This window comes from Hipposideros armiger, unplaced genomic scaffold (assembly GCF_001890085.2).
Source record: "Hipposideros armiger isolate ML-2016 unplaced genomic scaffold, ASM189008v1 scaffold_613, whole genome shotgun sequence".
In the NCBI taxonomy this organism is placed as follows: Eukaryota; Metazoa; Chordata; class Mammalia; order Chiroptera; family Hipposideridae; genus Hipposideros; species Hipposideros armiger.
Genome location: NW_017731963.1, coordinates 585,274 through 593,542, shown reverse-complemented (window position 1 = coordinate 593,542; position 8,269 = coordinate 585,274).

The following is an 8,269-nucleotide window of genomic DNA, read 5'->3' as shown; positions in this document are numbered from 1 at the left end:
GCCACTCAGCCGGCCCTCAGGGTAATTTCTAAAACAAGGAACTGGGTGGGACAGGGGACAGTCCCAGCTCAAGCCGCAGGGGGATGATCTATTGTTAAGCTATAGGTAAGTCAAGGAAAGGTAAAGCCAGGGATGTGGAGAGGCCTCTACTATAGGGTCCCAACTGGGCCCTGTTTCAGCCTCACATTTAAGTAAACATTGCCAAATCCAAGGTCATGGAGATTTACTCCTATGTTTTCTTCTAGGATGTTATACTTTCAGCTCTTATATTTAGGTGTTTGATCCATTTTTGTATAGGGTATTAGGTAGGAGTTCAACTGCATTCTTGTATGTGGGTATTTAGTTGTCCCACCATCATTTATTGAAGAGATTATTCTTTCCTCTTGAATGGTTTTGGCACCCTTGTCAAAAGTTTGAACACTCTTAAAAGTGAATTTAAAAGTTATCTTACATACAGGCATACCTTGGAGATATTCCAGACCACCACAATAAAGCATATAGGTATGGCAATAAAGTGAGTCACACAATTTTTTTCTCCCAGTGCCTATAAAAGTTATATTTATACTATACTGTAATCTATTAAGTGTGCATTAGACAGACTTATGTCCCAAAAATGTACATACCTTAATTCAAAAAGTACTCTATTGCTAAAAAATACTAATCATTGTCTGAGCCTGTTGGAACAATGCCGCCACAGACTTGCTCCACCCAGGGTTCCCACAAACCTTCAATTTGTAAAAATCATGGTACCTGTGAAACGTAACAAAGTGAAGCGCAATAAAACGAGGTATGCCTGTGATGAGTTAAGTCCTGATCAATGAGGTTAGCCTTGAAGATCTCTTCCCAGTTCCACATTTCCTGACAATCTGTACAGAGCCTGGCTTCCTGGTAGAATTGTAAGACTCAAAAATATCCATGAACTAACTCCAAACACAATTTTCTCCTAACAACCTTTAATGAAGTCACCATCTGTTAGTTAAATGATATTTGAAAGTATAAACCAATAATGAAAACAACTAGTCTAGAGTTCCACCCATGGAAGATTAAGTGCTGTGGGAATTGCCCTCCACCATAAACAACTAGAAAAGAAGACAAAATATATTTTTGAAATGTTTTCAGACATTGGACATCAAGAAGCACAGAACTGCGAGCCCCTGAGAGAAGGAAAACAAACACGGAGAGGTGATTGCCCCATCTTACTCAAGGTGCTGTCAATCTGCAGCAGAGATGAGGCCCCAGAGTTCCCCTGTATCACTGAATGAAGGAGGCCGAGATCAGCATTCAGGAAGACTGGGGTGGCTAGAATTTGCAGGGAGAAATAACAGAGGGGAGGTAGCTGCACAGAGAAAGAGCTCAGAAAGCTTTGACCCTTAGGTGAGCTCAGGACAGGTGTGGGATAAAACTGCATGAGATCAGAGAAAGAACATACAGACAGCAAGCAGTAGGCCAAATAATTTCCAGAACTCACACAGATCTGGGAATAGTTGCAGTTTCTGCTCGCTGGAGTGGGGAGACCTTGTAATGCACAGAGCATTAGGTAGAATCTTCAAAAAGGTCATGCCTTTGTAGTGGGGCCAAATTAGCCCTCAAGTAAAAGCTGCTCTTAGCCTGCCATTAAAAAAAGCTTAATCGTAAGCCTCAAATTGATCTGCAAGTAATTTAACTGTTTGGCAGAACAAAGTCCAACACTGTCTGAAGAAATACAGCAAAATCCAGCACTCAACAATGTAGAATGTACTATGTTTGACATCCAACAATAATAATAATAATAATAATAATAATAATAATAATAATAATAAAAACATCACCAGGCATGCAAAGAAGTAAAACAGTATGACCAGAGCCAGGAGAAAAATACATTAATAGATCCAGAATGACATGGATGATAAAATTAGCTGATAAAAGACCTTAAACAACTATTTATACTGTAAATACTCAAGAATATAACAGAACACATGAACATAACAAAGAAACACATGGGATATGTATTTTTAAAATCCAAATAAGATTTTTAGAGATGAAAATACAATATCTGAAACTAAAATAAACCGAACGGGATTAACAGCATATTGGATACTGCAGAGGAAAAGATCAGTGAAATTAAAGGCACAGAAATGAAAATTATTCAAAATGAAGCATAGAGAGAAAATACTAGAAAATGAATGAACTGAGCAGCCTGTGGGGTGATACCAAGTGTCAAAAATATATACCCAGAAGGAGAGGAAAAAGGCAATGAGATATAAACCCTATCTGAAGAAATAATGATTATTTCCCAAATATGACAAAAACTATAAAGCCATAGATCCAAGAAGCTTGGTATGTTTACATCAGCAAAAATAAACGTGAAAAAATTACACATGCTAAGACACATCCTAGTCAAATTGCTGAACCAGTGATAATGAGTAAAAAGAAACATATACAGAGGAACAAAGATCAGAATGGCAGCTGACTTCTTGTCAGAAACTATGCAAGCCAGAAAAGAATGGCATGACCTCTTTAAAGTGTTGAAAGAGGGAAAAAACCTGTCAATCTAGAATTCTGTATTTAGTAAAAATGTCTTTCAAACATGAAGGCAAAATAAGCTTTTTCAAAGCAGCAAATGCTGAAAGAATTCATCACCAGTGGACCTGAACAATAAGAAACACTAAAGGAAGTTTTTCAGACAGAAGAAAAGTGATACCAGATGGAAATCTGGATCTACACAAGGGAATGAAGATCACTGGAAAGAATAACTACATGGGGAATATAATTTTCTCTTATTATTTAAATCTCTGTAAAAATATAGATATAGATATAGATAATTGACTGGTTAAACAGAAATAATAACATTTAGGGTTTATAACACAAGAAAGCAAAATGTATGACAACAGTAGCATAGAGGTCAGAAGGGGAGAAATGGAAGTATATTATTATAAAGATCTTATAGTATTTGTGAAGTATTATAATGCCACTTAAAAGTGGAATGAGAAAAGTTAAAGATGTATACACTAAAAAGTCTAAAACAACCACTAAACTAACAAAAGAGTTGTAGCTAATAAGCCAACAAAGGAGAAGCAATGCTGGGCGGCTGCGTGGCTCAGTTGGTGAGAGCGCATGCACTTAACAACAAGGTTGCCGGTTTGACTCCCACATGGGATGGTGGGCTACTGCCCTGCAACTAGATTGAAAACGGCGACTAGACTTGGAGCTGAGCTGCGCCCTTCACAACTAAGATTGAAAGACAACAACTTGACTTGGAGCTGATGGGTCCTGGAAAAACACTGTTCCCCAATAAAGTTTAAAAAAAAAAAAGGAAAAAAAAAAGGAGAGGCAATGAAATCATAAAAATTATTCAACTGTTCTAAAAGAAGGCAAAAAAAAAGAGAGAGATGAGACAAATAGAAAACAAATACTAAGATGTATCATATCAGAAATCATACTATATGTAAATAGTCCAAATACCTCAATTAAAATGTAGAGATAGGGCCGGCCGAGTGGCTCAGTTGGTTAAGAGTTCACTCAAGAGTGAGAGCTCTGAGCAACTAGCGGTTTGAGTCCCAGCCTAAGCTGAGCTGCCAACAGGTGGCAGGATGGCTCAGCTAAAAAAAAAAAAAAAAAAAGGCAGCGCTAGTAAGATATTTAAAGGGTGTGGTTTCAGGTGTCAAAGTCACCAAGACAGACATAACTCACATAGGCACTTGGTGGAATGATGCTTTACGTACCAAGAGAGCAGACATAGCAAGACCAGCTTCAACAGGGAGCATCCGTCCCTCATGGGCAGCGGGTCTTGTCTCACAGCTGACACAGGGACCTGTGCACGACCCTCTTTGGCTGCGGGTGGAGGACCCTGCTTTCTCCTGCTGGGAACAGATATAGCCGTAGGGTTGGGCAGGCACCATATGATGCACACGCTTAACAAAGAAGTACACATCAAGCCCATTAGTGGGGGAAAGTTGTTTCCAAACAAGGTGATACACCCAGCACAGGCAGTGAGGGCTCTCCTCCTCCTGTATGGAAATGTTCCAGGCCCCAGGTACACGCTTATGCAACTGTGCAAAGGTCACCAGGTTGCGTACAGCTGCGTTTCCCAACATATTTACTATCTGTACAAACTCTTTACAAGAAAGAGTTTGCCCATCTCTCGATTAATGTACACTTCAGCCAAGCAGAGACTGTGATGCCTTCTAAATTATTGGGTTATGAATTAATGAGGTCTCCATGTATTTTCTAAGATGTGCACTTTCAAAATATCAGATGCCTAGGTTGGGGAGTTGTCCTCTTCCTGACCCAGGAACCCACAGGGTAATTGTGTCCTGTCAGATATGCATGTGGGCTCCAAGACAGGTTGGAAGGCATTCCATCCCCGTGGATAGGATCATTGTGATATTGCTACCCTGGAGGGTTTCACTTTGATTAAATCCGATTTGTCCACTCAACATGCTCTAGGCTACAGCAACGAGCCCTGAATTTGGAACCCAGTTGAAGTCCCAACTCCATCACTGCAGAATGGAGTGACTTTAGACAAGCCACTTCACATCTCAGGGTGGGGCTGACTTATCAGGAAGGTTTAGTATTTCTAGATCTCCCCAAAGGCACTCATCCCCATGTTTAATATCGACAACTACATGGAGACGCAGCACAGGTTACGAGCACCAGCTCAGATTCCAGTAATTTCAGTTAAGAGTCCCAATCTCCTCACTTCACTGGCACTTTGGCCAAGTGACTTCACGTCCCTGTGTCTTGGTTCCATCATCTGTACACTGGGGACGATAACAATGGACTCTCTCTCTCAGAGAGTTATGGGGATGTAATGAATCAATGCTGCTAAAGTAAGCTGAGCTATGTATTTATTATAATAAAGAAATAAAAGCTTTTTGCTGATACGGAACAATCTGTGCAAACTCTGGGCATGTGAGCTGAGGATGTGGCACAGCTGGACTCAGTCTTTCTTTTCTGGGGGTCCTGCAGCCAGAACTGTGTCCTCTTAAAGTCACAGCTGTTGTGAAGATGCTGAAGAAGGACGCTGGCTAATTGCAGGAGGGTGGTCAGGCCTCAAAATCAAAGCCTCCCAGGAAGAAATAGATGACTTGGAGTGGGTTAGTCTGCAGACAAGGGGAGGGCAAGCCCGGCAGTGCTCAAAGGCTATAGATGAAGATGAGCATAAAAATGGTCCTTGGGCCGGCCAAGGGACTCAGCTGGTTAAGAGTTGGCTTAAGAGCGTGGGCTCTGTGTAACAGGGCCGCCGGTTTGATTCCCACATGGGACAGTGACGCTGTGCCTGAGCTGAGCTGTTGCTGAGCTGCCAACAGGTGGCAGGATGGCTCAGCTGGTGTAACAACAAGATTGCCTGTTTGATGGTGGGCCACGCCCGCCTGCAACTAAGACTGAACGCGGCACCTTGAGCTGAGATGTCACCCGGATGGCTCAGTGAATAGAGCATGCGCTCTTAACAACAAGGCTGCTGGTTCAACTCCTGCATGGGATGGTGGCTACACCTGCCCGCAACTAAGATTGAACACAGCACCTTGAGCTTAGAGGCCACGAGCTGCCAACAAGAAGCCAGATGGCAACTGGCGCCCTCCACAACGAAGATTGAAGAACAACAACTTGTCTGTTCCCCTTCCCCAATTCCCCAACACTCTTCCCTTCCCCCAACCCCCAATAAAATCTTTTTTTTTTAGCTGAGCCATCCTGCCACCTGTGGCAGCTCAGCGGCAGCTCAGCTCAGGCTGGGAATAGAACCGCTGTTGCTCAGAGCTTGCACTCTTGAGCGAGCTCTTAACCAACTGAGCCTCCCCAGTAAAATCTTTGAGAAAAAAGAAAAAATGGTCCTTACTTGGAGGGCAGGAGATGGAAGTTTCAGTGGGGAGGGCTTGTGACTCATTATCAGGAACACGTGTTGCCCCACAAAGCCTGGATGATGACCCTTCTTGTCTGGGGCGCTATAGGGAGAGTTTCTTGATGAAGGCAGAGAATTGGAACAAGATGAAACATACAAGGCCCCTCCCAGGCCTAATAGTCCTGGACTCGGACATTCCTATTGGGTTTGAAATTTGACTACTGATAAGTGTGGTGGCAACAAAGCCACTGATATTTTAAAGTGCCAAAGCATCACGCTTGCCAGGAACTCTATAAAGAGTGTCTGCCCAGATCCCCTAGGCTGCCACTTGATGAACTGTTCACCAGCCTGATATTGCTGGGAGACCTCCCCTCTCCCCACGCTCCTCCCATCGATTATGAAACATGGGTGGTGGTGACAGCTCCTGGTGAGGTCACAGAGAAGGCAATTTGAGAGCTATCATTGCTCAAGAACCCCAAAATGGACCTCCACACCCTTTTTGTGATAACAGCGGCCTATTGCCTTTGAAATTGCCAAAGGGCCTCCCAGACCTGGCGCCTGATTTGCCTGGAATGCAGTGGCATCTGGACTTCATTTTAATGGCCTGGAAATCTTTGAAGTCATCACCAAGAGCGGCATTCTTACCTGCCTCAGCCAAAATAAGCATGGAGAGTTCTGGTTATGAGGCAATTAAAGTTTATTAGGCTCTGGAATTACATGCTAGCATGACCTGTCCAACATGGATTCAGATTCACTGTGGTTCAAATTAAGCCCTTCCTCCTCACCACCATCTATTGGACCAGCCGCGGTACACACACTGGTAGTGAACTCCCTGGAGGCATTAGACAGAACCTGGGGGACCACTTCTCCAGGGGAATAGGTTATAGAAGGGATTCTCAAATCCTGGAGAAGCGATGCTGCAAACTCAAATGCCTTCACGGCCTGGGAAGGCAATAGAAAGGAGGGGCTTTTGCCAGCTGTGGACAGGCGCGTGTGATGACCGCTGTGCAATTCAGCCAAGTGTGGGCATGCCAGGAGGCAGGACCAGAGTTGCCAGGTTGTCTGATTTTTCTACGAGAAGATGGAAGTCTGGATTTGAGTGTAAAAAGCTCTCCATGTTGTAAATGTGGGGAAATAATTTGAATACCAGTTGGGAGGTGGTTGTTTTTTGTTTTTTTTTTAATACCAGTTTCTTGGCAAAATCAATTTGTTTGTTTGTTTGCTTGTTTTGCAATGCCAGTTTGCCACTTTTGCAAGTTGAGAGTTACTCTCTGCTGAGGATCTGTGACAGGAGTCTGTATTGCGGACCACAGTCTGAAAAAGGACCCCTGTTCTGAGAAGAATCTGTGAGCCTCGGATCAGAGCTTGCAGGTACCTTCAGGTTAATCTAATCCGGCTATTTGCAGCTCTCTGTAAAGACGGGAACACTGGCCTGAGAGTGGGGAAGGCTGGGTTCTGGTCCCTGCCCTGTCGCTGATTCCTTGTGTGACCTTGGGAAAGTCTCTGGCTTTCTCTGGCCTCAGTTTCCCCTTCTGGAATTGGGCTAGGATAGCTCAGCTCCCTGCGAGCTCCAATGGCCAAGTGGAGGAACCCAATCGGGCGACTTTTCAAAAGCAGGGCTGGTTCTTGATTTGGGGTCAAACAGCGGTTTTCAGGACTGGTTGTGCATCTTTAAGTAGTTCCAAAACTAAGAAAAGAATTTACCAGAAAGGAGGCTTTGCCAGCAGTTTCCAAAGTCCATGTGCCAAGGCCTTGGGGCTGATGGAGGCGATCTGTTAGCGTTTGTCCAGTTTTAAGTTTAAGTGGTGACAGAAAGCAAATGGGGCTCATGACAGATGGGAAATGGCAGGTGAGGGGTCACCAGAGGCCTGGCTTCTCCTTTCTGTTCTTATTCACTCTGCAGCTGGGAAGTACTTCCCTGTCTCTGGTTTCCTAGGTTTCCTCTTCTGAAAACAAGGAGGTTGGCTGGCTGGTTTCTGAGCCTCCTTGGAGCCCCGGAGTTCTGTGATTCTAACGAATATATGTTTTCAAATTTGTATTTTTATCACCTGCACAAGGACTTTAATTTTTTTTTAATTCAACAGTTGTTTCTTAAGTACTCACTGGTGATAGGTAGTGTGGATGCAGCTAGGAAAACCAGACACAGTCCCTGCCCTCGTGGCACTTACAGTCTTGTGGGGGAGACAGACTGGAACTAATCAGATAAAGGAACAATGTGCCTAGCAGAGCGCTGTGACAAGAGGACAAGTTTTCAGCAGGAGACCGGAACCGAGTTTGTCAGAGGAAGTGACTCTTGAGGTGAAATCCAAAGGGTTATGAAGGGTCAACTAGGTGAAGGGGACGAGAACAGCATTCTCAGAAGAGGAGCAGCGTGTGGAAAGCCTGTGGCAGGAGGGCACAGTTATGTTTGAGGCATTGAGAAGAGCCGGTGCTGTTGTGAGATGAGAGTGT